This window comes from Bactrocera neohumeralis, chromosome 2, assembly GCF_024586455.1.
Source record: "Bactrocera neohumeralis isolate Rockhampton chromosome 2, APGP_CSIRO_Bneo_wtdbg2-racon-allhic-juicebox.fasta_v2, whole genome shotgun sequence".
Classification (NCBI taxonomy): domain Eukaryota; kingdom Metazoa; phylum Arthropoda; class Insecta; order Diptera; family Tephritidae; genus Bactrocera; species Bactrocera neohumeralis.
The window spans coordinates 82,380,463-82,407,863 of NC_065919.1; the positions used below are offsets into that span (position 1 = coordinate 82,380,463).

At 34.0% G+C, this 27,401-nt stretch overlaps 1 protein-coding gene across 2 annotated transcripts in view; it reads right to left on the bottom strand.

Moving 5' to 3' along the window:
- LOC126766088 (tachykinin-like peptides receptor 99D) overlaps positions 1 to 26,281 on the bottom strand; it is a 41,145-nt gene extending 14,864 nt beyond the window's left edge. For both annotated transcript variants that reach the window (XM_050483836.1, XM_050483825.1), the window contains exon 1: positions 25,912 to 26,281. The gene's annotated coding sequence lies outside the window, so the exon portion shown is untranslated. The remainder of the gene's footprint in view (positions 1 to 25,911) is intronic.
- Between the last annotated feature and the right edge of the window lie 1,120 nt (positions 26,282 to 27,401).

Sequence of the window (27,401 nt, forward strand, 5' to 3'; positions counted from 1 at the left end):
TGAAGAGAGCGGCTCGTGTTGCAAGCATAAATCACTTAACGGTTATTTGGAAGACTGAGTGCAACGATTTGATGGGATGGATACAGTATGGGACATATAAAAAATACATACATACCGCAATAAAGTATAGAAACATATTTTTTGCTGAGAATCACATTTTAATCAAATGGATTGATTATGCAATTCGTTTTATTTATAGCCTCGTGACAATGTGAAAACCCATTTCCAAGAATACTAAGTTCATAGAAATGACAATCAGTGCAGCAAAACGGAGATTATGGCAATAGAATGTCATTGCTTATCGACAGTCTATTTCTGTTACGAAGTTCTACTGCGCCTTAGTAGACAACTCACGCAGAAGACGTAGAAAGTCGCATATATAACTACAGTAGTAGAGCTGGTAGTGTTTGCTTTATACCTATATTATATATGGATACATTATTAAATGCAACAAGTCATTGCCAATGCCACGCGAAACACAAATTCCATATTCAATGTCAACATTTCAGCAGCATTGCACAAATGTCTGAGGATGGAGTGTATAAAGCTATCTACTATAGATATACATACATATATAAATCGTGCTTTAAGTTGTTACTAAATTATTCAAAGTTTGAACTTTAAGTTTAATATAAGTAGATTGCATATCCTTTGGAGTGTTCGCTTTCCTACGACGCTTATAGTTGAGTTTATATATAGAAGCGCTGATCTATATCCATACATATTGTATTTTGCACAGAGCTTTCTCATATCCAAATATTCGTGAGTGATATGATGAATATGTTAAGTTGATACCTTTAGAGTGCCTGATATCTCGAACAATTTCATTTTACGGTCATTCAAAACTATTTTGTGGACTTTTTTGATATTTTGGCGCGCTCAGTGCGTTCGGTGCTCATTCTATTTAGCATACCAATACTTGATGGTTGACTTTTCCTTCAAGGTGACTATTTAACTTTGCTGAAATTTGTTTTAGTCACACCATAACAACAGTATTAACATATTATATACATGGGTTCTAAATTTACTATATTTATTAAGTACGTGACAGCCAAGTTGTATTACTCCAAGTACTCTGCAAGTGCCTACATACGAGTACATAATAGGCAGAGACACTTTATCTATCCTTGTTTATAACCACAGCTAGAGTTGAAATATTACATGTATTTATGGAACTCCTACCAATATAATTCAGTGCTTTTACCCAAAAGTACGTTTTGCATACTGAATAATAGGTTTATCCTAGCTTTTCTCAGCTTAAATACTTAAGGTATGCTGTTACTGGGTAAACCTGAGAAATATCTTGAATAACACAAGAACTTGTCACCCGCACTCACAAGGCATTAAGAGCATGCAAAATAATTGGGGATCAAAATACCAAACTACGTACTTGTTGATGAAACAGTCTTGAGTTTTTGAAAAATTCATAATTTCATTAAACCAAAAGGCACAAGTTTACAGTATTTTAAGCAAAAAATGAAATGAAATGACGATTTTTGTTGAATGCGCAAAGGTTTTTAAGTAAAGAAGAGCAAATTTTTCGCGGCCACACTGTTATTTGTATGAGTTATGGAGTAAAAATGAAGTCTGGTTGACACCTAAAGGCACCTGGTATTATTTGTATCAGCACCACAGTCCATATATAAGTATGTACTATATACATATCTAACATTTCATCCATATATGTACACTACATAGCGCTTCTCAAAAGGCACAAACAGGTTTCTCCAATTATTTCGCAATATTTTATTAGCATAAATTTCTGACTGTTTGCTGTTAGTTTTGCATCAATCTTCTGTACTAAATACTAGCATGTGTATGGAAAAAATAACTTTTACAAAAACACGAACTGATACGTATATACCCTATATATGCACAAGACGAGGATTAGTTAATTGCAAATCATTAGTAGGTGCACGTGCTCACTAACTTCTCACCAACTTCGCTGATTTATCGTTTTAATCGCAGAAAGTTAACGGATGCAAGCACATATTAGCAGCTAATCAGCAATAAAAACAACAAATATAGAAATAACTTTAGTGAAATGTGGAGACTACACTGAAGTGGCTTCCATGGAAGAGAAAAACATGAATAAATTACCTGCTTCAACTAAATATTGCATTTGTGTATAATAAATTCTTTAAAAGAGCGCAATAAAATTCTATTGGTGATTGGTTAGATACCGAAACCGATAGATCCGCATGCCAGTATAACTAATTAGTTTATTTTTAGACTACACTTAAGTGTCTGAAATATTTTCTAATAAATGCGCTATTTTATATATGTGTACTAATGTATATATGTACATATGTTGATATGTGATTTGGTTTGTAGCTTGTGTTTATGTGATAATTTATGTCGCTCGTGACATCTGTTTCATCGATATCAAATGCGTCGATTGATGGTAATGAGATTGGACAGTTATATAGTTTTATTTATATTTTTCCCACTTTGTGTACATATGAGAGTACATGTATGTTTGCAATTACATATATAATCGTTCGTTTAGTTTTCCACAGCAGGATATCGCGACCACACGAGTTTAATTCTAATTACTTATTGAAATTAAAAATAATTAGACACATTGGTCACATACTAATTCATATATACGAAATATTCAAAAAAAAAAATTAAGAAATATAAAAACATAAATAATTTGAACACTTGGCATCGTTTGTTCAGTTCCTAGGCGAGTTTGGCTTACTATTCCTTTTAGTTTAATTTTTATTATTAAAGTATATTTTATCCCAAATGTGTTCCCATTATTTGGCAAACGCGTGACAGATAAACATATTGTTATCGTATGAAATTAATATGATATAAAAAATATTGACAAAAATACAGACACAAACCATAAATCATGGAGAACCACAAAAAAAAACTTTCCCGTGGCCTTGTTAGAAGACGAGCAGATAATTAACTGGTAGCTGCTACTAACAGCTGGTCGACGAGTTGATTAACAGATATATTTTCACAGCTTGTACATTATATAGGGTGATTATTTTAGACATTGGTTTAAAATAGAAATAAAACGCAGATACCAGTTTAATGTTATAGCCAAAAATTTAGCTTGTTTCTAAAGTTAAGGTTTTGCCATTTTATTTTATTTTCAGAATTTCTTTGCCAATAGTGTCTGTTTGTAATAATAAAAAATTCTAATTTAATTAATTATATGAAAAAAAATTGATAGACTGTATTTTACCCTAGGAAACCCACGTAAATCCTTAAGGCAAGTGACGGTCTGGCTGGCTCCAATATATTTCAGCCGAGAAGTCCAATTTTTGACGAAAATTCTCTTTCAATGCGTTAATCGTCTCGGACTTATCTGCGTAGACAAGCGACTTCACATAAACGCAACAAAAAGTAGTACAGTGGTGTTAAATCGCACCATCTTGAAGGCCACAGCATATAATGCGCCCTTCAAAAGTTTGCTTCAATAAATTAATTTTTTCGTTGGCTGTATGTCACATAATGCCGTCTTGTTAGAGCCAAGACTGTATCCATTGACTGTATCATTATAGCAGTCTTAATTTTTTTAGGAAATATGAACCGATGAAACCCTCTGCCCATAAAGCACACCAAACAGTGACTTTTTCAAAAAAGTAAAGGCATCTCAATAACGACTTATCATGTCTCCAAATGTTTAACATTTAAGCAAAACTGAGTATCATCGTTGAAAAAAAATTTCGGAAAGTGCATCTCGAGAACACAACTAATATTTTGGTAATTAATTTGCATGAAATTGTAATGAAATCGGAAACCAAATTAAGCATAAATCAAGTAACAGCTGTCAAAGGAATAAACTTTGCTATATGGTGCTGAGTTTCATTAAAACAGAAAAAGCAAGGACACAATCACAAATCATTTGGAGCAAAGTCAGCTGGATCTTCAAAAATCGTGGTAATAGTTATATGGAGCTACGTCAAGTATTCGCCCAATATTTAAGACACAAATATATACCGTTATGAATTAAAACATTTTCTGTAATTTTCATTGAGATAACTCAAATATTGGCCGATATATCCAGCATAAAGTCATCTGGAAGTTCTGAAATCTTTATATTAGGTATACGGGGGCTCAAAGAAGTATTGCCCCGATTCAACCAATTTTTGATACACAGAGATACTATTGTCAGGAAAGAATTATCTCTGAATTTCAATTGTATATCTCACACATTGACCGATATTTTCGGTCAAAAGTCAACTATAGGTACCGGAGTCCACATATTCGGTACCTACGGCTTGAACAGTTTTGGTTGGATTTGTACAACTTTTGAAGATAAAGTGGCACACTTTATAGGAATTATTACTGCAAAATTTTATGCCGTCACATTAATCGTTTTCTGATTTATGTACTGGTAAGTGAAATAATCAACTTACAAATCTAATATTGTATATTTCGCAAATTAAATAAATCGAAATGTGTAATAGTATTTTCATTGCATAATGAAATGTTTCGAATTTCGTTATTTGTTTTAATGCACAATTTACATATTATTAAAACTAAATTTATTATTTATTTTATATCGCAAATAATACTGAATGCATTTGTGAACAAATCAAATCCCATGACGCTGGTTACGTATACGCACTGGAGCACAGCATTTGCTACGATATAAATAGAAATGTGCGTGTATCTACTATACAGTCGAATTTAATTAGGCCAATTTTTGAAAATAATAATACTAAATGAGGCATAAACACAAATTTGACGCTCACTTGCACACTAGCGTCATTCATGAGCAACTAACCAAGGATAGGTGTACGGGCGCTCAAATGCACGCAGGAGCAAATGTAATGAAATATGCAAATATAATTTGGTACTTTAGTGGGAGATCGTAAATAGCATTGCGGTTTATAATCACCATGTAGCTACGCGTGAACCAATTTACGCCACGACAAATTTACAAATGCCGCGCAGATATAATAAGTTTAACGGAATACAATCACATTTAAATTGGTGGTCAATCGTGACCGCACGGAACACTGGACACATATGTGGCATCAAATCAAACAGTGCTAAAACCCACACATCACAGTTATTTTGCACAAGTCTGTATATATGTATGTGTACCTTCTCGCAGTGAATGTGGATGTGTGGCTTATTGGCAGCTATATTCGCATGCCACGCGCTTGGCTAACACTCGACAGTATTAGTATACAACCGCACGAGCTTGTAACCGTCCGAATAGATGACACACAGGAGCGACATCATCAACAACAATAGCTAGCATAATAAGTACGGTGACAATTGGCTCAAAATTTAGAGAACGCATTGGTGATTTGGCACTTTGAAACCACACATGCATAAAATATTCCGATGGCTATACTCGTATGTATGTACATATATGTCTGTTTATTAAATAATACTGAACTAGTGTCTGTCACGCTTATGCACGAAACCCAGTAATGGCGTTAGAGTCAAACATATTACATATGTATATCAATACATAAATATAAATGTTTACAATTGCATTTTTCACATTTCTGGGAAATCCTTTGGCCCGGTTTAGCGCTGAAATTCATGCCGAGATTCCGGCATTTCTTTATAAAGTGTCGATATTCTTAAAGATTTGAATGTATAACGTGGAAAAAAGGCGGTGACAATACAAAATATTATAATATATTTTATATTGGGTAGTCGAAAAAGTCTTTTCGTATTTCAAATCAAATTTCAACTTACTTTTCTTTAATATTTATACTAATAAATAATTAAACAATTATTTACCGTTTTGGTCGACCACTTTTTGCCATTTTTCCGCATAGACATTATTCCATCAGAGTAAATCGAAATTTTGAAATTTCTAGTGCGGAAGCGAGCGAACCATTGTTGCACTGAACGAACTTATACAGCATTGTATCCGTAAACTTCACAAATTTCATTTGTGGCTTGCGTGACATTCTTCCCTGCCTTCACTGCAACGACTATTGACAAAATACGAAAAGACTTTTTCGACTACCCTAATGTGACTACCCCAATATAATGCTGGATTTATATCAAGGTGATGGATAATTTGAAGTCACGTTTTGTGGCTTTGTAATACACCTTGGCTCAATGCAGCTCTCTTACAAGTCTAGAAATTAATAAATAAATAAGTTTTTTACAGGGTTCGATAGTTTAGATACTTAAAAATATCTTTCTAAAAGCATTTTTCAAAATTCAAATTATTTCTGAAGTTATAGCCATTTTAGTGTCGTGACCGGTTTAGCGGACGTTAAGCTCGCTTTTATCGATACTACTTTCAAGTTTTATTTAACCGATTCCTTTAAAATTGCCAAAAATCTTTATTATACATCTTTCTCTATAGCGACTCCTTCGGATTTTGGAAAATTTTAGTTTGAAGTATTTTGAAAAAATTCGGAAAGGTCAAAAAAAGAGAGCAAACATTTTTTTTTCCAGTCTATGCCATTTTGATAATTTTGTCAATCTGGCTTGTAATTCGAATATTGTTTTATTTATATTTATATTTTTTTCTTTTATATATATTTATACCCTGAACGGGGTGTATTAAGTTTGTTACGAAGTTTGTAAGACCCAGAACGAAGCGTCAGAGACCCTATAAAGTATAAATATAAATGATCAGTATGTTGAGCTGAGTCGATGTAGCCATGTCCGTCTGTCTGTCTGTCCGTCTGTATATAAGTATACGAACTAGTCCCTCAGGTTTTAAGATATCATTTTGAAATTCTGCAAACATCATTTTCTTTTCAAGAAGCTGCTCATTTGTCGGAACTGCCGATATCGGACCACTATAACATATAGCTGAACAATCAATCGGAATCAAGTTCTTGTATGGAAAACTTTCACATTTGACAAGATATATTCACGAAATTTGGTATGAGTTATTGTTCATAGTAATAATGTAATATCGGAAGAAATTGTTCAGATCGGTTTACTATACCGAACGATAGGAACCAAGGGCTTGTATGGTATCTTCATGAAAATTGGTTAGATCGGATTACTATAGCATATAACTTCCATAAAACTGAACACATAGTTACTAAAAGAAATGCACCCGTGAAGGGTATATTAGCTTCAATGCAGTCGAAGTAAACGTTTTTTTTTTGTTTTTATATTCTTTAAATATCAATAAAAATCCTAAAAAAATGGTCTTAAAAAATATTTTTCATGTTTGTATCTTAATTTAAAAAAACGCCTTAAATTTGGCGTCTTGACCAGAATAGTCCCTTAACTTAACTGACATAACTATTTTCTTAATATAATATGTCATAAAAATTCATTTAACAACTCTTGTCTTGTAGATCATACCTCAAGTCACAACTTGCTAGAATAGGTGCACAAAATGTGCTTTAAATTGCTTGAAAATAAGCTTTACTAACACATACACACCCATCCATACATAAACACTATTTTGCACTCAGCGTTTGCCCTTCAAGTTTACTTTAACACTTAGCATACATATTTTTATTTCATCTGTACTCTATCCATACACCCATTACAAAGCATTACAAATACCACTAAAAGCTCCCTTCATTCTCTACATAAACATGCATGAAATTGCAATTTTCTGCTGCGTCGGCATCAAACTACAGGAATGGCCGGTCGAGGAGCTTAAACTATTAACACATGGGTGTTGGCTTTATTATGAGCCTTGTTGATCACAACATTCAAGTGCATTGTCGTAAGCTCGAGTAAGTAGAAGGGTACATGAATTGTTAGAAATACTAAACTACGCCATTTTGTTTTGTTATTAAGTATGTTATGGACTACAAAGAAATAAATTGAAAAGTCAAGCGGTTCTGTACATGATTTTTACTTGAAAATTAAATGTTCATCTCAGCAGATGCGTATTAATTCAAATAAGCTATTGAAAATACAAACATACATCTAAATGGCCAGTCATTGCTTATATGAAGCAGAAGTAAGCAAGTATCAATGCAGTTTCCATGTAATTGTCTTATTGTTTACTTTGCAAGGCAACTAATTAGATATTCACATAATCATACTGATTTATTTAAATACGTAGACAATATAATTCAGCGATGTCTGGCAGGAAAAACAAAAATATATATGTATATAATTATTTGAACAAAACAGACACGTGTGTGCGATTGTGTGAGTGTGTTTTCAAAAACGATGCTAATTTGATGTTTAAGCCAATAATATAAAATTTTATTGACATCACTTATTGATGATTATATACACACTTTATCTCATAACGCATACTTAAGCGAATATTGATACAAACATAACATAAATAAATATGTACAAAGGCTATAAACAAGTGTGAACGGCGGAAAGCGAAATACATCTCATAAATTTCAAGTTTGTTCCTTTCGTGGATTCAACGACCTGTGTTCACTATTGATGAAAATTTTTCAATTGTTTGTGTTTAGAAGAGGAATTATATTATTCTAGCACACATACTCAATATAAATAAAATACTTGAAATGTAAATATTTGTGATATTTATATCCTCTGCATATTTGAACACTGATTCTGTTTTTTTGCAGCGATTTCTTTGTGTTGCGTTGATTGGACGGCAAATATTTAAACAAGAATATGTACAACTACAGCAATAATATTCTAATCAAAAATTATACCTTGAACAGGGTATACTAGTATAACGTTGGCCGTGAATGTTGTTACAGCTAACAGGAAAACGTCGGAGACCTTATAAAATAAATATTGTAAATGATCAGCAAGATAAGCTGAGTCCATTGAAAACCTTTTTATTTGTCTTCACTAAATTTTGCAACCCAAAGAAATTGTTCAGATCGGTTTACTATCGCATATACGAGTAGCTGCCATACAAACTGACCTGCCAAAATCAATTACTTGGAAGAAACTTCGAATCTGTGAAAGGTATTAGAGCTGCGGCGCAGTTTTCTTCAAAGTTCAAACATTTAGAATTTTTTTTCAACCATGATGAAAAATCCCCAAACGACACATAAGTTGGTTAGACACATAAGTTGGTTAGAGAACATCTTGGTAGTATATATACTTAATGGCAGTGCGGTCTAGTGATGATTTCTTATATAGATATACTACTGTGAGCAAAGGATAGTAAGGCTTTGATCATAATTTTAAAATTCTTAATTTATTCTTCAAAATCTATGTCGTGCCCCTCAAAGTAATCCCCATTGGCCCCACGAAACGTTTTTTCCAAACTTCGAAACAGTTGTTACAATCAATTTTTGGAAGAGCAAAATCAGGCAAATATGGTGGCAGCGGCACGATATTGGTTGAAAATTTGACGAAAAATCACGAAGAATCAATGCAATAAGCGACGGCCTATTATTCCGGTCTCTGCTTACGAATAGCTTGGTGCAAACGACGCATAATACTCAAATAGCATACCTTGTTGACAGTTTGGCCGTTTGGAAGGAATTCGGAGTGCACCACACCTCGATAATCGGAGAAAATTGTTAACAAACATTGATTTTTGATCTGCTTTGACGTGATTTTTCGGCTTCGGCTCATTTTTGCCATGGTATTCTATCGGCCGAATCGTCTGTTTGCAGGTCGTAAGCATAGATCTAAGCTTCATCGCCAGTAATAATACGTTTCATGATTTAATTTAGTGATTTCGAAACCAATCGGGCTTTTACTTTTCTTAGGCCCAGATGATCTTTCAAAATGCTTTTACTGATCCTTTCGATATTTCAACGATGCCACTAAGAATTCTTTCTGTTAATCGTCGATCCTCAAGCAACTATTCCTTTACTTTATTGATGTGTTGATCATCAGTTGATGTTTATCGTTAACGTGTTCTCGACCTTTTTTGAATAATTTGTACCAATCAAAAACACTTGCTCGCGGCAAACAGTTATTACTGAAGGCCTTTTCCTACATTATTTCGGCACACAAAATTTAATGGAACTTCTTTTTTCAAATAATTTCACTTATCGTAAAAATCGCTAATAATTATTTTGATGTGACATTTGACACTGATGTCACTGACAGTCATACCAACCTAGAAAACAAATATAGCGACGAATGGGTTTTCGCGCAAAATAAAAATTAAAAAGTCTTACTAATTTTTGCCCACAAAATTCACAATGACCAAATGACAAAAATTTAAAAGCAGAAAAACACATTAGAGTACTCTTTATTTTCAGCAACTCATTAAGTACATTGACTTAAACCAAAGGTATTTTTTATCAAAACAATTGCTTTTTATAGATTTCTTCTTAAGAACTTGCGGTTTTTGAAGAATAACACATAAATATTTTAATCTCAAAAAATAATCTGCTCGAACTTGTCTGTACGTACTTTCAGGTTCACAAATGAGAAATTATTTCCAGCTGCTTTCATTTGTTGTGGATGCGTCAATTTCAGTCGAAATGAAGTGAACTAATTAGTCCACGCCGACAGAGTGACACACGCAAGCCGGGGGATTTTAGAGATTTGTACTTGCGCATGTTTACACATTTTTTAATATTTTTTTTTGCTCGTTTTTTTCAAATTGTATCAATGGCCTTTAAGCATTTGTTAATTTTAATTGCTTCTACTTGCTGAGTGTTGTACGAACTCGTATTTTTAATATTTATTTCCCCTTTGTTTGCAGATTTTAGATAGCGCGTAATTTGTTCAGCATTCAAATGAGGCATTGCACCTACAAGGTGTTCCCAAAAATCCCGATCAACCATTAGACGCAATACAAGGTTTGGAATGATCAATCAGCGCATATTATCATTTACATCATTTTCAGTAATAATTTTCAGCACCAAGGTTTCTAATGTTTGAATGGCTGCGATATCGTTATAAAATGCTCCTTTTATTTCATGCTGGTTTCGTGTTTTTGAAATAGAAAATAGTCACATGGTGATACATCAGGTGAATGCAGGTGATGTTGTTGAGAGAAATCCATTTTTCAGCAATAACTCGTTAAATTTCGTGGTCTTAGTTTAATTCATGAGGAACAGCACTTGCACAGACTGTTCTTCTATCCAAATCTTCAGTAAAAATCTTAAAAATACAATTTTTACTCGTATTTACGCCCTTAACCGACATTCTCGTAGTAAAAATTGCATCCATTCGAACAATTTCAGGGACTTTTTTTTAACAACCTGGCCTTTAGTCATCATTTAAATCTAGAGGACCACTTTTAATAAGTGCAAACCACCTGTATACTTGAGTACGACTCATAACACATCTCCAAAAACTTTTTTTCATCAAACGTCCTTGTTTTCTGAATTGAGTAAGTTTCATTATTTAAGAAAAACAAAAACATTTTGTTGAAAATATTTAGACTCGCATGACTAGCCAACAGAGGGTGAAAAGCATGTATGGTTCCACAAATCGCACCACACATTCCCAAAAAGCTTCCTTAAATAATTTCATTAACACATTCCCAAGTACATATGTTTCACTTTCATTCATTTATCTTTCTTTCTCGTTTGCTCTGATGCTTACATGTCACGGTGAATGATTTCGCTCTTTTTCTTTCACCATTTATTCACTTCCCCTGCCACTTGCTGTACCATATTAACGACTCTATAACCGCCCATTTATGCGCTTCTCTCCATTGTAGTGTTTGTTCTTATTATTGTTATGATTATATCAAACATCCGCAAATTAAGTAAGTGTTTAAAGCCAGCTTACGGTACTTTATTAGCAACAATCTACAATCCGAGTTGACACTTAGGTGACAGTTAGGTGGCGAATGCTTTTATTTTTAGAAGTTATTTACTTTTGTTCTTTGTAGAAATTTGAGCAAGGCCTCTTCGCTACTTGCTTTGAGTAGGAAGCTCAGCAATTTCAAGGTTTTGCATAATTTAGTATTCTCATTTTTTAATAAAATTTTCTTTGTGTCATGGAGACTTGACAAAATTGCTTTAAAGTTTGTTTGGGTAAACTTTCAGACAGGTGTACTCGTCAAAAGAGACGAGGAAAGAATGTTGAAAAGATATAAATTCTTGAAATTAAAAACAAATTCCCTTGGTTGTCTTTTGACAGGACCCACTTTGTATTTCTTTTTATAATTTTGTTATTTGTTCTGAGAATTTTAAAATTCATTTTACTAGAGACGTCCAGTGCTGTAAATTGAAATAGTGACTGAGCCAGAAGTTGTGGAATCACTTCTTGGAAGTAGTGCTTATGAAACTCTGTTGTAGTTATTATTGCTTAATAAATACAAATATTAGTAAGGAACGTAAATAATCAAGCAACTCCATAATTAAATTCTGAGTTTCTTAAGCAACAATCATATACTCGCGTTGACTGCCAATTAGAGTTTAAAATGGCAACTAGACATCAGAAATTACGAAAACAATAAATGTTTAAAAAATTTCTTTTAAAAATTACCCAAAAATACATTATTGGATGTATTTCTAAGCGTTCTGCTTAAAACGCTCGAGTTTTATAAGAGACAATTTGAATATAACAAAATCAATTTATAGTTTCGTGTCCTTATCCGCTAACCATATAAACGCTTGTGCTCTCCATTTATTTTATTTTATTTCATATTTATATTTGTGTAGGTGCTTTCACCACATTCTTTATCTGCGATACACGATTCTAAAATTTGTTAGTATATATATGGGCGTGTATATTTGTTGCATTTTATGCTAAAAATTGTGACAAACGTTGTCAATAAACCGTTAAGTGCTATTTGCATATATGAACAAGTGTGAACAAGAACAGATTTTCGTCGAAATACACAAGCTTTTGCCATACTTTTTGGTAATAAATTGCAGGAAGAATAATTTACTGTATGTGGGTCATGGATTAATTTGCATCAGTTTGCAAGTTATTGTGTTTTAGATAAGATTTAATAATTTTTAAATGTGTGCAATTTATCATTTGGGACCAATTCAGCAGACTTATAGTATTTTATAATAAAATTATGCGGCATTGTTAATAGAGAGAATATATTAGAAATCGATTTTAACACATTGCATGAATTAAATAAATGAAAATACTCTGTTTTGCATTACTCCCTAAAAGTAATGGAAATAATACTTTGAGGAGCGGATAAGCTTTAAAAATATTTAATTTATGGTTTAATTATATATAACTCTGTTTTTTACAGACACTAATATATAAAGCATATACGAGTATACAGGAAAAACATAAAACTTATTGCATAATGGAGGTATTTTCTATGCTAAATTTTGCCTTTAAACCTTTATTGGTTCTGGTGATATCTGTCATAAAAAAGCAGTCAATCCAGTAAGTTCTAAAGAAAATATTTTAAATTAAAAATTGTACGACATGCATAACTATATGGCCCACTGTATGAAATTCAGAATGAATGCCCACTCATTTGAGAAAGAAGTGAGAAATAAATATTCTAATACTAACATTAATAATAAGGCAAATAGGGTATGCGCCTATTTGTATGCTATGCAAACATATTTTATTAAGACGCCGGTCTACATCGCCGCTAAGCATAACAAATAGGCTCAACTCAATTGACTGCGTAGCTTATGCTGACATATTTCCACCTACATACAAAATGTATTTGTATAGAAGGCGGATAAATGATTTATGCAGCTGAGCTATTGCTTGACATTTGCTGCTAATATATCAGATAGAGATGGGGAACAAAAGTTTCCGATAAATGACATAAAATCTAGTAGCTTCAGTATAAACTGCGTGGACATAGGACTACTACGATGTTATGAAACGCATTATTACTGACAATGGGGCCTGAATCCATGCTGACGACCCGGAAACAGCGATCAAGTAAATTATAAACATATTCTTAATATTTTTTGCTCACAGTATATATAGTAAGTATGAAGCACAATTATTGAAGCACAATTTTTTACATCGCTTTCTACAAATATAAACACGTTCGAAAGTATTAATTAGCAGACCGCACTGAATTACGCCAATTAGGAGTTTTGAAGAGATCAAAATAAAATCAGACAAATTTCATTGCATTAAATGTTTCCGTTGGAAGCGAATAATAAAACCCAAGCCAGAAAGCAATTTATTAAGTAATATATAAGCTAGTATACTTATATGGCATATATCATATAAAACTCGCAAATATGTATTGTATTGTCTCTTGTACTTGCAAGCGCCCGAAAAGTACGATCGAGTCACCCTGGTAACCCCTGTCGCACCAAAAGCAACCAGAAAACTTAAGTTCAAGCGAAAACAAAATAGAATTTGTCTTATTGTTGTCAATTTCTTTCAAATTATTTTTAACGGTTTAACGGTTATTTCAGTTTAAGAGTTGCCTATGAAGCTTCCTTTTGTGCGCCTCTGCGCTCTGTTTCTCTCTCACTCTTTCTAAGCGTATTTATTTATGTATACACAATTAATTTTTTCCACAAGTGATTTGTTGACTTTTAATAACTGTCTCGCATTCTACCCAAAACAACAAAAACAAGAATAACGAACAAAATAAACACACAGTTATTGCTGTGTAAGCAAGTTTTGATATTTTCATGTCTGTCTACTTGAAAAGTATACAAATAAGTAATTTTTCTATACTAAAGAAGAGCTGTAAGCTGTATCAATTGTTTGAAAATATACAGAAGAATATCTGAAGAAAAAAGCTCAATATTTTTCGCTTTATACTCGATTCCTAATGGTGCTAATAAAATGTCCTCCTGCAATTACCCCTATTTTCCCCATGATCAAATCTTTAGTTCGTCTTCTTTTTGTTCTTTACTGGCGTAAGGACCTGCCCTCGTTTACAACCAAACCCATTTGCTTCGCTTCCTTATCCAATCATGAGAAAGCAGAAATAACGGTGCGGTTGTTGAGGCCAATGATATCAATATCATCCACGTACCCCAGCAGCTGCGTACTCTTATAGAAGAATGCTCTGCCTTATCTCAAACCTGGCTTGGTATCGAACGTCTCGGAAAGGTTCTTCCCATTTCTGTAGATTTCAGTATTTCGCACACTATGCTCGATAAAACCTTATATGCAATTTTAATGGGGCTTATTCCTCGATAATTGGCACAGATTGCGGTGTCGCCTTTTTGTGGATTAAGGTTTCAATACAGCGCATGCTTTCATCCGACTATATCTTGTAAAGAAACTTATGCATGCTCCTTATCAGTTTTTCGTCGTCGTATGTGAATAGCTCGGCCGGCAATTCATCGCTTTGTTGTTCTTCAGGCGGTTAATTGCTATTCGAACTTCTTCATGGTCGGGCAATGGAACGTCTGCTCCATAGTTATCGATTGGGGAATCTGGTTCTTCTTCTCTTGGCGTTATACTTTCACTACCGTTCAGGAGGCTTGAAAAGTGCTCTCTTCATAACTTTAGTATGCTCTGAACATCAGCCACTGGATCACCACTTTGGGTCTTATAAGGGTATGCTCCGGTTTTGAAACCTTCTGATAGTCGCCGCATCTTTTCGTAGAACCTTCGAGCATTATTCCTGTTGGCCAGCTTGTCAAGCTCTTCATACTCACGCATATCGGCCTCTCTCTTTTTCTGTATTTAACTACGTCTCGCTTCCCCCTTCAACTCTCGGTATCTATCCAATCCCGAACGTGTTGTGGTGCGAGGTAGGCAGCTTGTTTTCTCTCCGCTGCTACACGGAACTCTTCATCGTTCCAACTGTTCTTTTGCATTTTCCGAAAACCAATGGTTTTACTTTCAGCTGATCGTAAGGAGCTTGAAATGCTATCCCACAGTTCCCTTATACCGAGTTGCTGATGAGTGCTCTTAGAGCAGAAAATTTTTAAATATTCGCATCCCGCCACATTCACACATGCAATTAGCAGCCAGCTGTGCATTTGGTCGCCTTCACTCCGAATGTCAGTTGCACGCGCCACTTATTTGAACTCCTAACCACCATAAACAAATTTCCAAGTAAATGAAAATATAAGAAACCACAAGTCTGTTGAGCGCACATTATTTTAAGCAAACAATGGGGTGCGATGTAGTAAGCCAGAACCGCTTGCGTCTGTCTTGTCTTATTTTTGAGTTCATCCACATGTATACAAAGTTTCCTGGCATAAACACCAACATAATATGACGCGCTGCCAAAGAACATCGATGTTTGATTCAAAGCTGAATTTGGCCAAATAGATAAGGCGACCGCAAAGTGGTTACGCAGCCTTGCAATCGATATTGGTGTGTGTAATTGCATGTTACACATACAGCTACAAAGTGCTATCAACTTCCAATTGAGTGCGCACAAAGAGCGACAGTGTCACAAATTGTAATTAATTCCGTACATTTGGTGCCTGTTGGCGATTTCATGGCACGCCCACTTATTATCAGCGGCAACAGTTACAGCTGTAGTTACATATACCATATACATACAGCCAGCAGGCGATTTGCATACGACAGACACTTTCGGAAATTTTGGTTACGCACTCACACCAACACAATGTCCCGCAGGCTCATAAATAACGCTTTCGCGTTTAGTAGTTATTCTTGGTCTCGATGACATTGTCTTGTTGGTTGTGGTTTCTTATGCTAAAGATTAAGTGATTTATTTTTCGTTAATTGTGGTTATATGCCTCTGAGTATTTTTACTATGAGCTGCTCTGGGTTCTCGTCTGTAAAGTGTTTTAAAAATTGCATATTTGTCCCTATCTGATTTAATGGTATTCATGTAATAGTAGTTTACTTAAATATATTTTACTCGTCAGTGAAAATTTTCCCGAAAAAAATATATATATTATACAATAATTAACTATAAGAGAATGAAAGGAGCAATCGTTGAACCTCTGTTGGTTGAGAGCGTCTTAATTCCATTTGAAAAGTTACTTCTCAAATTTCAGCTGAATCATGAACAAAGTGTTGATGTACGCAGAACCGATGCGCCTTTAAGCGCTAGCAATTAGATTACTTTAGCTATTTACTTCTATTCAGACGATTTAGCCATGTCCGTCAGTCTGTCCGTCCGTCCGTCTGTCTGTATATATACGATCTAGTCCCTCAGTTTATAAGATATCGTTTTGAAATTTTGCTAACGTCATTTTCTCTTCAAGAAGCTGCTTATTTGTCGGAACGGCCGATATCGGATCACTATAACATATAGCTGCCATACAAACTGAACGATCGGAATCAAATGCTTGTATGGAAAACTTTCACATTTGACAAGATATATTCACGAAATTTGGTATATATTATTTCCTAAAGCAACAATGTAATCTCCGAAGAAATTGATCAGATCGGTTGACTATAGCATATAGCTGCCATACAAACTGAATGATCGTAATCAAGGGCTTGTACAGAAAACTTTCGCATTTGACGTGGCATCTTCACGAAATTTGACATGGATTACTGCTTAAGGTAACAATATAATCTCCACAAAAACTGTTCAGATCGGATTACTATAGCATATAGCTTCCATACACCTGGACACATAGTTACTAAAAGAAATACACCTGTGAAGGGTATATTAGCTTCGGTGCAGCCGAAGTTAACGTTTTTTTCTTGTTCTTTATTCCACTGAGCATCTTCGTCACGTTTTGAAAATCACCGATGAGGATTCGAGTGTTTGCCAGAAGCAAGTTGTTTACACTTGTGTGTAATTAACTATTGAGGAGAAAGCTTTAGATAAATAAACGCTATGTGAATAGAAGGGTTGAAATATAGCATTAGAACGTTTTCTACGTACTTACATCATTAAAAGGCTACGCCTGTCTGGAGCCTCAAAAATGGTCTAGTTTTGGAAATTTGTTCTATTAGTAAGGAAAAGGAATCGAATTTTAATATCACTATATGGTGGCTTCTTAGCCAATCTTCGGAAGCTCCTTTTCAAGAGATTCCCGAGGAACCTTGTGAAGTTTCAGCTCAGATATTCTACAATAAATATAATTTTACTTTGAACAGGGAATATTATGTTTGCCATGAAGTCTATGACACCCACAAGGATGTGTCGGAAACCCTATAAAAATATATACATACATGATCGTCAGCATATAGGCGAAATAGCTGCTCAGATTTTGAGATATAAATATATTTTTTTTCATCTGTGTAGGTTATTATTGTATTACAGCGTTTTTTCTTGTTTTCGACACAATTTCGCGACTGTGTATGTGAAAACTTGCGTAAGAAGTTTTTTTGGAAGTGCTCAAATTCTCTATTATCCGCGTACCACTTAAGTGCGAATTCATATGAATTTGCTGACTTAGCTAATTATATCTTACTCCATTCTACTCTAAACAAGAAATTGAAGGTTAGCTTTGTGCAGAATTCGAGGAAAAAGTGAAATGTCCGACATAAAACACATGTCAATAATTGATTACACTTCATTACATAGAAGTTTTTATTTAGATATAGAAATAATATTCGTCCACTTAAATCCTACACATATATCTATATCTATATATATGCATATCGTTGAACCTCCAGTATGTTAACTGAGCTATTTTATGGAAAACTTTGTTTGACTGCATGATTGACGCTATTTGGTGTAGAAATAAATTCTTAGAACATCGAGAATTATGACCACAGGCAAAGAGCGAAATTGAGTAAGCTGCGCCTATTTGCACACTAAGCTCATAACCTGAACTCAATCATTATGCTCTCCCACACATTCGCTAGTTATATACCTAATTTGGTAGTCAAAATTAATTACTTTCTTTATTGTGCTTTTATTTGTTAATGTGTGTATAGATAACCAGGTAATGAGCATTAAAGGAGAAGGTGAGGAAACAAAATTATTACACGCAGCTTAACGGTTAATAAGAATGTATTACTACTATGAGGAAGGCCTCTTATTCTTCTATATAAACACATACATATGTATACTTGTAGATAAATATGTATATAAGTTTTGGATTTCATTTCTATGTTTATTGTTGAAGTTTGATTAGAAAAATATATTACTTATACAAACAACGGTGGAGAAAAGTATATATGCCATAATCCATAGTCAATCTTTCTAGCTTTATTTTTAGAAATGCTACTATTTATAACTAAGTAAATTCCATTTACTATTTTTCCAAAGCTTTAGCTTTAGCTTAAAGCAAATCCTAGTGTTGCTAATAAAGAGTGGCATTTGAAGTAATATTATCTTCATTTTATTTAAGAAGAAATTGAAACTAAAAATAAATTCCATTTGGAAGAAAGGAAGAAAATTAGATGTGGAAGATTTGCTTGGGAAAAGCGCGATTAGACTTTTATCTGATTAACTGATATGGAAAACGAGAGAGTAGGCAAGTGGAGGTTCATTTTTCAGAAGCCAAGCAGCTTGGACGGACGTATGAAGCAAGTTGGCGAATTTTACGTCGAGATCTTAAACTGAAAGCGCACAAAATACATCTTGTGCAAGAAGTGAAGCCGCTCGATCTTTCCAGGCGACATCGCTTCACTCTATGGACTCTTGAAAAGTTCCAAGAAGATCCGACGTTTTCGAGCCAAATTGTGTTCAGTGATGAGGTCTATTTCTGGGCTTAATGAAGAGATTCAAGAGCTATCATTTTATTCAGAAAAAACAACGGGTTAGTGTGGGCGGTGGAATCATCAGTCAAAAATGATGCCAGTGAGAACGTAAATGTCAATGGCGACCGTTATCTCGCCATGATAGCCGACTATTTGATGCCTGAAATTGAAAGTCATGATCTCGGCGACATTTGATTTTAACAAGATGGCGCCATCAGTCAATGGATTTATTGAAAGACCACTTCGGTGAACAGATATTTTCACGTTTTGGGCCGGTCGATTGGACACCAAAGACCGTGTGATATTACACCGTTAGACTTTTTTCTGTGGGGTATGTAAAGTCTAAAATCTGTGCGGAAAATCCCGCTTCGGTTCAGGCCTTAAGGAAATGTTCGAACGAGTCATCGAAAATTGGACGCAACGGATAGACCATCTGAGACGTAGCCGCGGTCAACATTTGAAAATGATAATCCTCAAAAATAAATGCCAAAGAATGTTATTTCGAAATATGTGTATTAAAAATTCCCTATTAAATTTGAAGTTTCTGAATTTGTTTATACAAAAAAGTAGGGAACCTCAAAACGGATCACCCTTTAATTGAAATTTCAAGAATATTGGATTCACACCAAAGAGCAATTTACGTTCAAAGGCATCAATAGCAATCAACGTAAAGCTATATGCCAATAAAATACCGTTATTCTTTACGGCACCATCAATACCGTTACACAGAAGAAAAAAGTATAAAAAATAACAGGATTCAACAAACAATTTACGTTTTCGTAGGCTGGAATTGCTGACCTCAATTGCGTGCGTGTTGCGCCTATTTCATGTATTTCGATATACTTGTATACTTAGTATGTTTACTATATATATATGTACATATAACATACTATATATAAATACAAATGTACAATCAAACGTGTCCACGTATGTGAAATATATCGACTTAAAATCACATACTCGTACAGATAGAGGTATATTAACTTTAGATACTAAGTTAGTTTTATACATATGTATACCCTTGGGAAAGATGAAGTAAAAAGATAATTGAGCGACACCTTGTCTTTATTGGACACGTTATTCAACAGTTTGTCGTGTCAGGTATTTGTATTTAGTGCCAGCGGTGATTGAAATGTTTTTCCTGTTTACAGAAGGAGATTTATTTTTTCTGATTGCTTTTTGCTACTCATAAAAGTGGGAGTACAATGGTAATGAGGGTCAACTATGTGTATATATGTATGACATTATACACATGGCTGTTTCAATTACAGCACGTGTTTCGTAGAAAAAAAACCTTTTCGATTAACTTTGTTGCATTTGTGCAAGCACCAGTTTATTTGCATGTTTAGGCATAGAAAACAAACTGTTTAACACCCGAAATCAACGTGTGTCAACATGAATAATGTTTACACATATGAATGTGTGCTTTCAACTGGCATATGAAAGGTTATAACCCCAGTCTATGTATTCTAGATTGCGAGATTTTGGAGTAAAATATCGACTTACATAATAAGTTAGTCTACAGTTGAGTTCGTTCTTCATGTAGCGATCTGATTACGCAAATGGTGTCAACAAGTAAACTCAGAATAAATAATCAATGAACATTCACACTAAGCAAGCTTTTATCTCAATTAAACACTTTTTTTCGTGGCAGTATTACTGTAAGTATATATTGTATTAAGAATAATTCTAATTTTTTTCTAGCTTGGTTACTGGATTATTCTTGTATACTAGGCTCATAAATGTCTGTATGTAACATTTAAACATTTCTTTCAGTGCACTTTTATAGTACGGAAATCCACCTACCGGAAGGATTCAGAAGTTCGCGGTGCTCTGTATAACGGGTGCTTTAAGATGCACAGCAATGAAGCCAGTAACCTTAACTAGCAGTTTCGTGCGAAGCAAGACAGCAGTGGAGAGTTCCGCCAGAAGCAAGCGATTTCACTTCTACTGTGTGTCAGATCACAAAGGCATCGAGGCTAATGAGATAGTGAATGAGAATTCCAAGACTGGAATTCGACTTGCATCCGAAAACGTAATTAACTAAGTGGAGAGCCTTTGCATTGTCTATACAACGAGCTGGAAAGAAGTATGATAATGAAAATCAAAAGCTCCCTTGGTGCTTAGAAAAATATCGCATGCGAGAAATTTATGGCATGACATAAGTGACAAAAACTTCAAATTTTAATATTCCAAACGAATAAAAATTAATGAAAAAATAATAATTTGTTTTAAATAAAATATATATATATAGTATTCGACGATTTTTATTTCAATATAAATGTTATTTTAGATATCACAAATTATTTAAATTTGATATTAAAATGTACATGTGGGATGCTTGTTGCTCATTCGGCTGTCCTTTTCAAAGTGAAGTCTTTCTTATCTCCTAGCGTTCTAACGCTTCTTAGAACTCAACGCAAGCGTCCTAACGCTTCGTTGAGTTTTGCTTCAGTCCATAGTTGTATTTTTTCTTCGTTGTGTTCAGTAACATAGTCGTTTTCAGAAACATAGTATTCCTTATCTTACACTCGACACCACATATATATATTTTTAGGTATTATGAATTTGCTATGTTTGGGTTTTATAGTTAATATTTGGCGAACTTAACTAATTCCATTTTTTGCTTCTACAAATTTTCGAAATCAACACATTTTTCGACATTTTTCTATTAATTTAACGCATAAATTATTTACACACACAAAAATTAAAAGCTGCCAGTCATACTTCACATGCACGGAGGGAGAAGAATGTGACACTCAACACGTGGATGATCACAACAAACAATCCCGCTGAATCGCATTCTTTATTCATCGCTAAAATTTAAGTCAAAAGCCGAGTTTTTTTGGCCGCTAGTAACTTTTCGGCGACATTTTTTAATTTCTCTGTTGTCAATGTGACTAAACTGGTTTTTAAATGAAGATAAAGAAAGACACAATGAAAATAATAATAACAAAAAATTATACAGAAATTTAAATTTTTGTTTTTGTATTTCTATAGAAGCGAAATATTCAAATTTGGCATCACACATATTGATGCGCAGAAATCGAACAAACCAGCAGACAAATAGATTGACACTGTTTTATGTTTTTAAAAAGCATAAAAGCCGAAATATAGATCTACACACGCTTGGCTGCTATGTCAACGCGTAATAAAATCTTCAGTCGACAATCAAAGGCAAAGCAAATGAAAACTCAAATTCGAAACAAGTAAAACCGCATTGCTGACTTAATTTGGCATTTCATAGGTTCGCTTTAGCATTTATTTATTAAATGTATAAATTCGTAAAAATCACACTAAAACCGTATGTTAAATGAAAAGCCGATTTTGGCGTGTGAGGCTTCAGCATTGTTATCACCCTGTTGATACTTTCTGATTTGAGTCAACACATTTACATGCAAACTGCAAACATGCAAGTGAGCAGCTTTCTGTTTGTGCATAATTTTATTACCTTTGAAGATCGTTCTAAGGGTTTCTTGCAAGCACTCGCTGCCTGGCTATTCTTCTTAAACTTAATTTAGTAGATGACGATATACATAGAATAAATTTTTTAACCATTTTCGAGTCCCATCAATATACCAAAATATCCATAATATTTTACCATAGAAATGAAACACGGAACTTCAAAGAGAATAAGTGACCTGTTGATAGCGTAACTTGTCTTTTCAACTTTTAGGCGGGATTGCGGTCATTTTTGAGAAGTTTTGAATAAATGTTTATAAAATATTAAATCACCAAAGCTATGCCGAATATTTATGTAATATTGACTTTTTAGCTGTTCAAATTTGCTTTCCAAACACATTCCATGTTACATCAAACTTTAGTACTCTGATTGTTGTTACACAATTTCTTTGGATTCAACGAACTCTAAGGTTAACAATCGAAATTGCAATCTCAAGGAAGATCCAACAAAATGCACATTTACAAATTTTCTCCCAACGATGTCTAGACCAAAGCAAAATCAATGCTAATGACTGCGGCAAATGCATGAAAGTGGCCACAAACACAGGCAGTCACACTTAGGTTGTTACATATATACTAGTTAAGAACTGACGAGGCTACGAAAAGAGACTTTCAAATATTTTTCTTAGCCAAGTTGATGTTATCATAGCAAATTATCGTACATTGACTTTGATTGGATTGGGATTATCAGTTATATATATGCACATTAATCAAGGCACCCACTTAGTCATGCTTAAGTGTTCAAAGCCGATTGTTTTTTGGCTGTCGTAACTGCGCTGCAGCATTAAATCTGTCAACTTAACGTCAAACAATGAAAGCAAATGTCGTGACTGAGCAGCGGTCAATTACATATAAGCAAACAAACAGTTATGTAGATAGGCGAACATCATTGGTGGAAAGTGTTGGAGAACTTAATTAAATGAAAACTTACTCAAAGACATTGAGGCACTTGAGCAACAGCAGCAGAAGCGACATTTTGCATAGGTTCTTAAGCATAGTTGGGTGTAGTAAATATCCTATACATATATAAACATTATATGAAGTAAGAGAAAGAAAAAACTTTAGCATCGGTTGTCCCAAAGCAATAGCAACTTTTAGAAATACAAATGTTGTCCATAAAAGGACTAGAATTGGTCGATCAGTTTGTATGGCAGCTAAAGTGATCCGATCTGACCTAGTCCCTTAGCTATTAAGATATCGCTCTGAAATTTTGCACTCGTCTTTTTCTTCCAAAGAACCTGCTCATTTGTTAGAATCGCCGACATCGGACCACTTTAGCATATAGCTGCCATATAAACTGAACGATCAAAATAAAGTGCTTGCATGGAGAGCTTTTTCATTTGACCAGATATCTTAAAAAAATTTGGCGAGGATTATCACCTAAGTCAATGTTGCAATATCCGCAGAAATAGTTCAGATCACATTACTATTGCACATAGCTGCCAGATAAACTGAACGATCGGAATCAAGTGCTTGTATGAAAAAAATTTTTATTTGACGAGATATCTTCATTCATCATGATATTCTCATATCAATTTGGCTTGAGTTATTGTCTAAGGCAACAATGCAATCCACGAAGAGATTATTCAGATCGTATCATTACAGCGTACAGCTGCCATACAAACTGAACGATCGGAATCAAGTGCTTGTAGGGTATTTGTCAAATATAATAGCTTTCAGTGAAACCGATGTTAACGGTTTTCTTTGATATTTGTTAATTTTTAAATCACAAATTGTTTAAATTAAGCTGTTGCTGTACATTTTTTGTAGATTTTTTTTTTAATTTCCAAAAATTTAGGCTTTTGCATATCTGAAATATGAATGAAAGTCGAAATTTTTATCGATTTCAAGGAAGAGTTATTTAGTTATTGATAATTTTCATGACATGGTGCTTTAAAGAGTAAAAATAAATTATTGTTTTTTTTTAAGTTTAGAATGAGGTTTTTATTTTTCAATTTTTTGTTGATCATAATCATATCAAGATTTTTAGTTTGCATTTAATATTTTAAAATCGGCATTTGTGGAATATTAAAGGTTGTTGTTGCCATTTAGATTCATATCTTAAATACTTTTAAACTTTAGATGAAATTGGTGTGATATTGCACTCACCGTCTGCTATTTATTAGTAACAAGAAGTTAGAAGAATAGCGAAAAATTTTCGAAAATACTTTCTTATGTTTTGAACACTTATAAATATTTTTTTATTTATATTATTTCACAGCACGAAATGTAATTAATTTGTATTATTAATTATTGCAGTACTTAGTTTATTAGTATTTTTAATTAATTAATTAATAATTATGTAGCATTTCAATTATGGCACCCAGAGCTTTGCTGGCTCGCAAATTATTTTTATAATATCGTAGTTATATTAAAATTGGTGGTGTATTTTTAGTTTTCGCACTTATTTAAGCACTTTTCACATAATATATAATACATTATGACAAAAAAGTACCCGGAAATTGTAAATAAAATATTCATATTCAAAAATATTTCATTATTCAGCAATATTTGTTTTGTTGTTTTAATTTGCAAACATTAATTATTTTAAAAAAATTTTATTGTTTACAATTTTTTTTTTTTAAGTTTTAAAATTTAAAATTAAACTACTTTTCGAATGCTAATTTTTATACCGCACACTAATTCTTGTATAAAACATATGATTCTTCGCACAACCACTTTTAGTAGCTTTCACTTATTAGCTTTCAATCAGCATTTTGGTTATATTTCTGGTTATGTGGTTATAACATTTTTTTTGGCAACAAAAATTCTCAAAAAATTTCGCATTTCTTTCGTATTTTCAAAACTACATATTATATATGCAGCTCTGAAGTAGCTTTATTTTATTTATTTTATAAAACAAATTTTTTTAATTCAGCCCACTTTAAAAATAAACAAACATCGTATTTTTTGCAGCGTAAAATTTTTTTTAATAAAATTTCTATTTTAATATTTAGCACTAGTAACTATTTTTCACACCATATTTCTACAATATTTTTCTTAAATTGAATTCATTACCATTTTAGTCAAACGTTTTACATTTTTTTTCACTTTACTGCTTCTACTCGGTCACTTTTATTTTACATTTATCCAAATGAACGTCAAAAATGGCGCAAACAGCACTAAAACAACTCTATATTTCATTCAGCTTCATCAGCAGCTACTAACCTGTTTCAAATTTAAATTTCCAGCACTTTTTTTAAGCTCAAGCACAATAATCGAGACGAAAATATATTTATTTTGGCAAATTTACATAATTCCACAAAAGCAGCATTCGGATAGCCACTTCATCATTGTACACAATTAACGCGAAAAACTCGTAAAAGATCGCAAATTAAAATTCAATTAAAATTGAACGCCTAATCCGCGACTAAGCACCAGCGCGTAACGCGGTCGGTTTGAAATTGTCGTGCGACGCGTCGAATGAGTAACGTCCGACCGAGGTATTCAAGTAGAAGTCCTCTGCTTCTTCTTCTTCTTATAATTCAACCGTACTTGTCACAAACAGAATATTTTCCGATCGTAAGTTCTACACACGCCCGGCAACAGAAACAGACTGAAGGCAAACAAATTTAACGCTTGGCGAGTGCTTCCAATCATGCACGGCCAGCCATCGACAGCTGCTGCCTCTGTCAATGTCGCTGTCACTGTCGCTGTCATTGCTGCTGCCTCCGTCACTGACGCAGTGTCTGCTACTGTCGCTGTCTTTGCTACTGCTGCTGTCAATTCTGCTCTTGCTGTCGCAGCTACTGTCTCTGCCGCTGTAGGTCGTTTGTCACAGCGAAGTCGAGTTGAATGGCGAAGCAGCAGTTGATGCAGAAATTCGGTTAAGCAGCAAAGAGCGCATGGTGACAGCCGGTAAAAGCAGCTTCGGCTGCGGCAAAACATAAACAAACCATTTTTTTGTAGGGAACTGTGTGTTTTTGTTGTTATTGCCATTGTTGCTGTATGTGCTGTTACCAATTGATTTCAGTTGAGCGCGCACAGCGTTGCCAAACTGTTTATAATTCAGATTCGGCGCTCTCTTACCTCAAATCGCCTCTACCGACAAAGCAATGGTGAGAGAAACTGTAAGAAATGCGTGAGCAAGCAAAAGAGCGCACACGACAAACTAAATTAACAAATTCCAAGCGAACAAAAATGCTCAGCAATGGCAGGAACAAGGCGCTCATTTGCGGCGAATTCGCTACATGGTCGATTATGTTAGCAGTTGCGTGGTGAAGGCCGTCGCTGTTAGAATTTCAATTTCTTTTCTTTTTTGTTCTTGTTTACTTTTAGTTTGCATGGTTTCCTGGTTCCTGGTTCTTGTTGAATATAGTCATCCATTGTAAGTATGACTTGTGTATTCGACGCCACCCACGTGTGATTTGTCACCCACCTCGCGCCACTCGCTTTCGACAATGTTGTTTAATTCAGCGTTTGCCTTAAATGTGTCACGCTCTATCTTTTCAATGGCTGTCACATGGCCTGTTGGTAGTTCTTTCCTGTTATTTATCATTACATTACATTTTATTGGGAAATAGCTTTGAGAAATCAACGTGAATCACAAAATTATACAACTGATGGTACATTAGCTTTATTGTTGACCCGCCATCTGCTGCCCGAAGGATTTCTATTTATAAGTCAGAATTATGAATGGGTATCTTGTGCTGTTGCTG